Below are 7,939 nucleotides of genomic sequence, written 5' to 3' on the forward strand. Positions count from 1 at the left end.
TCACTTCGGAGCAACGCCAGGGCTGCCGGAACCTCCTGCTGCAGTTCGCTACCCTGTTCTCCCTCACCCCCGGGGTCACCCCTTGGTGTTTGCACGACGTGGACACCGGGGACAGTCCCCCTGTCCGACACCGGGCCTACCGCGTACCAGATCGGGTACGGGCCTGCATACAGGAGGAAGTGGCCAAGATGCTCACAATCGGGGTCATCGAGCCCTCGGACAGTCCCTGGGCCAGCCCGCTTGTATTGGTTCCCAAAGCCGCTGCCCCCGGCACCGCACCTGAACTGAGATTCTGCGTCGACTACCGGGGCTTGAACGCTGTCACCCGGACCGACGCTCATCCGATTCCCCGAGCAGACGAGCTGATCGACCGGCTGGGGGCCGCCCGCTACCTCAGTATCTTCGACCTAACAGCGGGCTACTGGCAGATCGGCCTCACACCCAGGGCTCAGGAACGGTCAGCCTTCTCTACCCCCGATGGCCACTACCAATTCAAGGTCATGCCCTTCGGCATGAAGAATGCCCCCGCCACGTTTCAACGCCTCGTGAACCAGGTCTTGGCGGGGCTCGAAGAGTTCAGCGCTGCCTACCTGGACGATATCGCTGTATACAGCCGCCACTGGCCCGACCACCTCCGTCACCTCCAAGAGGTCCTACAGGCCCTCCAGCGGGCCGGTCTCACAATTAAGGCCGGCAAGTGCCAAATTGGCCAAGGGTCTGTGACCTACCTTGGGCACCAAGTGGGAAGCGGGCTGGTGGCCCCGCTACAACTTAAGATTGCTGCCATCCAGTCCTGGCAGCCCCCCGTCACCCAGACCGAGGTCCGAGCCTTCTTGGGGCTCACCGGCTACTACCGGCGGTTCGTGAAAGACTACGGCAGCATCGTGGGGCCCCTCACGGGTCTCACGTCCAAGAACCAGCCGAAGCGGATTAACTGGACCCCCGATTGTCAAGCGGCCTTCGAGAAGCTGAAGGCCGCCCTGTGCACCGCCCCTGTGCTCCAGGCCCCCGATTACAGTCAGGAATTCGTGGTACAGACCGACGCCTCCGACCACGGCATCGGAGCCGTCCTTTCTCAGTTAAACCCCGAAGGTCATGACCAGCCGGTGGCCTTCATCAGTCGACGTCTCCTGGCCCGAGAACAGCGCTGGAGCACCATCGAGAGGGAGGCCTTCGCAGTGGTGTGGGCCCTCAAAAAGCTCCGGCCCTATCTCTTCGGTACCCACTTCCGGGTACAAACCGACCATCGACCCCTGCAGTGGCTGATGCAGATGCGGGGGGAGAACCCAAAACTCTTGCGCTGGTCCATTTCCCTGCAGGGAATGGACTTCACTGTGGAGCACCGACCAGGCCAAGACTACGCCAACGCGGACGGCCTGTCCCGCTTTTTCCGCCTCGACGAAGAGAGTCCCCAAGGAGATGGGTGACTCTCCCCGCCTTCAGCTGGGGGGGACGCATGTTGGACAGGCCACACGAAGGGCTTGCTCCCTCCCCGCACGACAGGGCCCGAGCTCCGGCCCACCAGGCATAACCCACGAAAAGCACCTGTACCCCGTCTCCCGACGGATCTTCGGCCCTCGGACCTCTACTCATCACGGGGCCCAGCCCCACCGGCTCCCCCGGCCGGTTCAAGCCGCCATCTTGGGCCCTGCACCACGAGGCCGCGTGGCCTCGGCCCGACCCTAACCCCGGGCCTGGCCGGCCCCGACATCCCGGCACCACCCTCCACCCAGGAGGTGAGCGGACCACTTGGCAGGTCAATGGGAGAACGAAGTGTCAAGAGCTCTTCCCCCCGCCAGGTGCCGATCGCCTCCAGCTCCCCCCAGGCGCTGGCTCCACCCCCTGCTGGGTGTCTGGACACCTTCATCCCGGGCCCTCCGACCTCCAAGTGCGAGGGTCCGGACATCAAAGGGCGCCTGCCCTATAACTGGGGCAACTCCGGAGCAGGAAGGCAGTTGTATCCTGGAGTCGAGAGACACCGAGAGAACTCAGCCTTGACGGCCTACTGGCGCTGCCGTAGCCCGCTCTTGTGAACCATCGTCGGGACCTGCTGGCGCTGCCGCGGCCCGTTGTAACGACCATCCTCGTCGGGACCTGCTGGCGCTGCCGCGGCCCGTTGTAACGACCATCCTCGTCGGGACCTGCTGGCGCTGCCGCGGCCCGTTGTAACGACCATCCTCACCGGGACCTGCTGGCGCTGCCGCGGACCGTACATCGACCATCTTTCCGGGACCTGCTGGCGCTGCCGCGGACCGTGTACCGACCATCTCAACCGGGACCTGCTGGCGCTGCCGCGGCCCGTACCAACTAAGCCACCAAGCTCGAGGATTGTGAGCTAGTCATCATCTCATCCGAACTACCTGACTGGTAGACAGACTGTCCCGCTACCCCTTACCCTGCTTTGAGGGACTTGAATCGAGGGGACCCCTGAGTCCAGACCTCCTTGTACCATTCAACCGTACGTTAAGAAGTGCTTATAAAGAACACTGAACCTTATCCGTGTGTGGTATCTGTCTGTGTGGGGGAAGTTACTTGTCTGTACGATCGCTGGAGACGGCTCTCCCCGGAGACCTCTCCTCCTGACCCCGGCCGACCCTCCCGGTCCATCTACCCTTTCTAACACTGTCTCTTCCACTGCCTCACAGAGTGCAGTGCATTCATGCCCCAGAGTGCAGCTTCCTTCCTTCCCTCTCACTCATGGGCCCCAGACACTTCTCCAATGTACACCTGTCTCTTCCACTGCCTCACAGAGTGCAGTGCATTCATGCCCCAGAGTGCAGCTTCCTTCCCTCTCACTCATGGGCCCCAGACAATGCTCCACTGTAGACCTGTCTCTTCCACTGCCTCTCAGAGTGCAGTGCATTCATGCCCCAGAGTGTAGCTCCCTTCCTTCCCTCTCACTCATGGACCCCAGACACTGCTCCACTGTAGACCTGTCTCTTCCACTGCCTCGCAGAGTGCAGTGCATTCATGCCCCAGAGTGCAGCTTCCTTCCTTCCCTCTCACTCATGGGCCCCAGACACTGCTCCACTGTAGACCTGTCTCTTCCACTGCCTCACAGAGTGCAGTGCATGTATGCCCTATAGTGCAGCTTGCTTCCTTCCTTCCCTCTCACTCATGGGCCCCAGACACTGCTCCACTGTAGACCTGTCTCTTCCACTGCCTCACAGAGTGCAGTGCATTCATGCCCCAGAGTGCAGCTTCCTTCCCTCTCACTCATGGGCCCCAGACACTGCTCCACTGTACACCTGTCTCTTCCACTGCCTCACAGAGTGCAGTGCATTCATGCCCCAGAGTGCAGCTTCCTTCCTTCCCTCTCACTCATGGACCCCGACACTGCTCCACTGTAGCCCTGTCTATTCCACTGCCTCACAGAGTGCAGTGCATTCATGCCCCAGAGTGCAGCTTCCTTCCCTCTCACTCATGGACCCCAGACACTGCTCCACTGTAGACTTGTCTCTTCCACTGCCTCACAGAGTGCAGTGCATTCATGCCCCAGAGTGCAGCTTCCTTCCTTCTCACTCATGGACCACAGACACTGCTCCTCTGTAGACTTGTCTCTTCCACTGCCTCACAGAGTGCAGTGCATTCATGCCCCAGAGTGCAGCTTCCTTCCCTCCCTCTCACTCATGGACCCCAGACAATGCTCCACTGTAGACCTGTCTCTTCCACTGCCTCACAGAGTGCAGTGCATTCATGCCCCGGAGTGCAGCTTCCTTCCCTCTCACTCATGGGCCCCAGACAATGCTCCACTGTAGACCTGTCTCTTCCACTGCCTCACAGAGTGCAGTGCATTCATGCCCCAGAGTGCAGCTTCCTCCCCTCTCACTCATGGACCCCAGACACTGCTCCTCTGTAGACTTGTCTCTTCCACTGCCTCACAGAGTGCAGTGCATTCATGCCCCAGAGTGCAGCTTCCTTCCTTCCCTCTCACTCATGGGCCCCAGACACTGCTCCACTGTAGACCTGTCTCTTCCACTGCCTCACAGAGTGCAGTGCATTCATGCCCCAGAGTGCAGCTTCCTTCCTTCCCTCTCACTCATGGGCCCCAGACACTGCTCCACTGTACACCTGTCTCTTCCACTGCCTCACAGAGTGCAGTGCATTCATGCCCCAGAGAGCAGCTTCCTTCCTTCCCTCTCACTCATGGACCCCGACACTGCTCCACCGTAGGCCTGTCTCTTCCACTGCCTCACAGAGTGCAGTGCATTCATGCCCCAGAGTGCAGCTTCCTTCCTTCCTTCTCACACATGGACCACAGACACTGCTCCACTGTAGACCTGTCTCTTCCACTGCCTCACAGAGTGCAGTGCATTTATGCCCCAGAGTGCAGCTTCCTTCCTCCCCTCTCACTCATGGGCCCCAGACACTGCTCCACTGTAGACAGTGTCTGGGGCCCATCTGAGGCCGGACACATTGAAAGCGATTTACGCTATTCTATCTTGGAAAAAATTCAGTGCCATAAGGGCGCCAATATCACCAATATCCGCAAAAAACGGGAGGTTTTTTGGATTTTTCTTCTAGACTCCCAGAAAAACGGCCTCAACGAATCCCTTCCATGGGAAAACGCAATTTTATGAATCTCCGTGTTTGGTATTTCCACCAACGTGGCCACCCTGCGTTGTTAATCTATTACTTTCTGCTGTCCCCCCCGGTTCACCCCATCACACACCCACTTTGACCGTGTGTTACATGGTTCCTTTATCTGATGCTGTTTTAATTACTTGTCACATCTTTTTCTCGTAATTTTGCTTTTCTGTCTAACGAGCGAGATACCTTCACTCATCTCAGCTTGTCATTTGCATTTTCCATCTAGCCCTTGGTTTATTCCTATTTCCGAGAATTGATTTTCAATCTTTTTTTATTCCGACTTTGCTCTTCCTTGATTGGCCCCTGCCCGGTGAGACCATGCTATCCTGCTATTGGCTGGCGATCATATTTAAAATTCTGACGTTTCACCCTTCGTTTCCCGTGGTTCCTGGCCACAGCAACCTGTTCCTCTACTCTGACCGATGAGCCCCGTGTCGGCTCTGAACTTGATGAAGCGTTCACTAAGGTACTTTCTCGGCGACGCTGATCGCTCCTTTAATTAAGTTCAGCCTTTTAGCCTTTATCGCATGCAGTTTATCTTCTCCCCCGCGCCTCTGCGGCTATAGTCCTGTATGTTAGCGAGGACGCATTCCTCTTTGCTTCGCGCATATGTTGTCTCCGGCGCAGACTGTTTCTTTAATTACATTCAGCTGTTTGCCTCCATCGCATGCAGCTTTCAGTATCTCCCCCGCGCCCCTGCGGCCACAGCTTTGCATGTCAGCGAGGACGTACTCCTTTATTCTTTGCTCATAAATAATGTTTTCATTACTTTTAGCAACTACGTCAACGCTCTTCATTTCTTACTTTACCTGCCATTAAGCGACGAACCTTCGGAGATTCCACGTTACCATTTCCTCTGTGAATTGGATTTATAAACGTTCAGGCTTGGTATTCAGACCCTCCCAAGGTATTATGAAACCTCATTTTCAACGTTTTGATTGTTTGGGCTATCCTTTTTCGTTGTTAATGTTTACACTCCCTGGTCATTATTCATGTTTACTTAGTTGTTTGACTCCAAAACTTATTCCGGTTCATATATTCTTCTCAGTTAACCCACGGACATCACGGAACTGACTTCCCGACCCGATGGGATTTCCTTTAAGAATTTAAGAGCCTCCATTTTAAAGCTCTATATTATACTTGCCCACAGGTAATATTTGCACTTTCATTACTATCATCCTCTAAACGCACTTCATGTGTTGTTTAGTCTATCCTTTTTTTATTGGTTTATGCCTGTTTACCGAGCTGATGCCGTCCATTTATTTACTGAAACTGATGCTTCACCCGTGTTCTATCTTCGTCAGTATCATTCAGCCTGTTCTCTTAACCCTATAGGAACGTTCCAGTCAACTACCGTTTTCTTTATATCATATGGAACCTACATGAACTTAGAAGACTTATCCTATGACCGCCTCAGTCGCTCATATCTAAAGGCAAGCCCCATCCCCCCCTTTGCTTCTCTATCCTTATTTCTAGATTGGGTTACTAGTAAGCTCTATTGTTGACTTATCTGATTCTATTTTCTAATTGTTTCTACTTTCTAGAACCCCAACGCTAGTGGTACTATCCTTTTCCCTTATTGCCATCTACCACTACCATCCTTGAAGCTTCCCATTTACCTGAGTTGGGTGAGGCCCCATTATATTATTTATATCTATAATCATTTTTTACTTATTAATTTCTCTCTCTCAGAAGTGAACATAGTTTCATTGTTTGATTTTCTTATCCTGTTGATGCGTAGTTTTTCTGATCTGTTTTTGGTTCATCCATGGGTGGTCCATCCCATGCTAGATGACCAACGAGGTGCAGCAATATTGTTTCTCCAGATTTGGATTGCTCTTTGAACATTGGTCAAAATCTTTAATTTTTAATTCACTTTTTTTGTACCGAATATGAATATTTATTTGCCACCTAAAGTCTGGTCTATCTGTGACATGAGAATTAAGTTGTTGCATCATTATTTTTGATTTACTTTAAATTTACTGCACTATCTATTAGTATGTGTAAAGCTCCTATTATGTGTTGTTATTCATTATCTCTCTTCTATTTCTTTTTTCTTATATCTTTTATATGTTATATATCTGCAGGCCCCCTGACATCAAAGAAAACGCCCTGAAGAAGGTGGCACCCCATTTTTATGGGTGATTGCACCGAAACGCGCGTCGGCGTGTCCCACTGCATTTGTCCTGACGCATCCCCCCCCCTATGAGCTAGCGGTGCCTGATCCTAGACACCCTTTCACCACGAGGAGATTTCCCCTCTGCTCACTGTTTTTGTCCCTCTACTTTTAATTAAGAGTCAATGTATGTTTTTACCATTTAAGGTTGATTGTGTATGAATGTATTGTATGCCTGATCATTTGATTGTTATTTAATTATACATTCACTCTTTTCTACCCCCGAAGGGGGCCCACTTTTTGATTACTATGTGTATTGTGTATTATCAATTATCATATGTGCATTCATTTTCTGTTTAGGAGCTATGTGTTAACCCACTGATTGAATTCGTTATCTTATATGATTTATATAAAAAAAACAATAATAAAAATATCATAAATCTTCTTTATCAACTGCCTGATGCCTTCTATGAGTGTGTGTTCCTCTCTTTATGGTGGCAAATTTGTTTATTTAATCAGAGAGATCTTCCTGATCCATTGATATATGTTTAGGTAGAGCATATTTTTCTTGAGTTGTTGATGAGCTTATTTTCCCCTTCGCTCTCCTTATTATCCTAATTGGGGTACCCCTGTTTCTAGTGGACACTGCTCCACTGTAGACCTGTCTCTTCCACTGCCTCACAGAGTGCAGTGCATTCATGCCCCAGAGTGCAGCTTCATTCCTTCCCTCTCACTCATGGGCCCTAGACACTGATCCACTGTAGACCTGTCTCTTCCACTGCCTCACAGAGTGCAGTGTATTCATGCCCCAGAGTGCAGCTTCCTTCCCTCCCTCTCACTCATGGACCCCAGACACTGCTCCACTGTAGACCTGTCTCTTCCACTGCCTCACAGAGTGCAGTGCATTCATGCCCCAGAGTGCAGCTTCCTTCCTTCCCTCTCACTCATGGGCCACAGACACTGCTCAACTGTAGACCTGTCTCTTCCACTGCCTCACAGAGTGCAGTGCATTCATGCCCCAGAGTGCAGCTTCCTTCCCTCTCACTCATGGGCCCCAGACACTGCTCCACTGTACACCTGTCTCTTCCACTGCCTCACAGAGTGCAGTGCATTCATGCCCCAGAGTGCAGCTTCCTTCCTTCCCTCTCACTCATGGACCCCGACACTGCTCCACTGTAGCCCTGTCTCTTCCACTGCTTCACAGAGTGCAGTGCATTCATGCCCCAGAGTGCA

General features: G+C 52.7%; 1 long non-coding RNA gene across 1 annotated transcript; it reads left to right on the plus strand.

Annotated features, from left to right (window-relative positions):
* Positions 1 to 4,971: 4,971 nt before the first annotated feature.
* On the plus strand, positions 4,972 to 7,150 carry LOC146808673 (uncharacterized). Its single transcript, XR_014966218.1, has 6 exons — positions 4,972 to 5,056; positions 5,366 to 5,497; positions 5,639 to 5,740; positions 5,926 to 6,023; positions 6,135 to 6,218; positions 6,678 to 7,150. It is a non-coding gene; the product is annotated as an uncharacterized LOC146808673 (long non-coding RNA).
* Positions 7,151 to 7,939: the final 789 nt, after the last annotated feature.

This window comes from Triturus cristatus, chromosome 7 (assembly GCF_964204655.1).
Source record: "Triturus cristatus chromosome 7, aTriCri1.1, whole genome shotgun sequence".
In the NCBI taxonomy this organism is placed as follows: domain Eukaryota; kingdom Metazoa; phylum Chordata; class Amphibia; order Caudata; family Salamandridae; genus Triturus; species Triturus cristatus.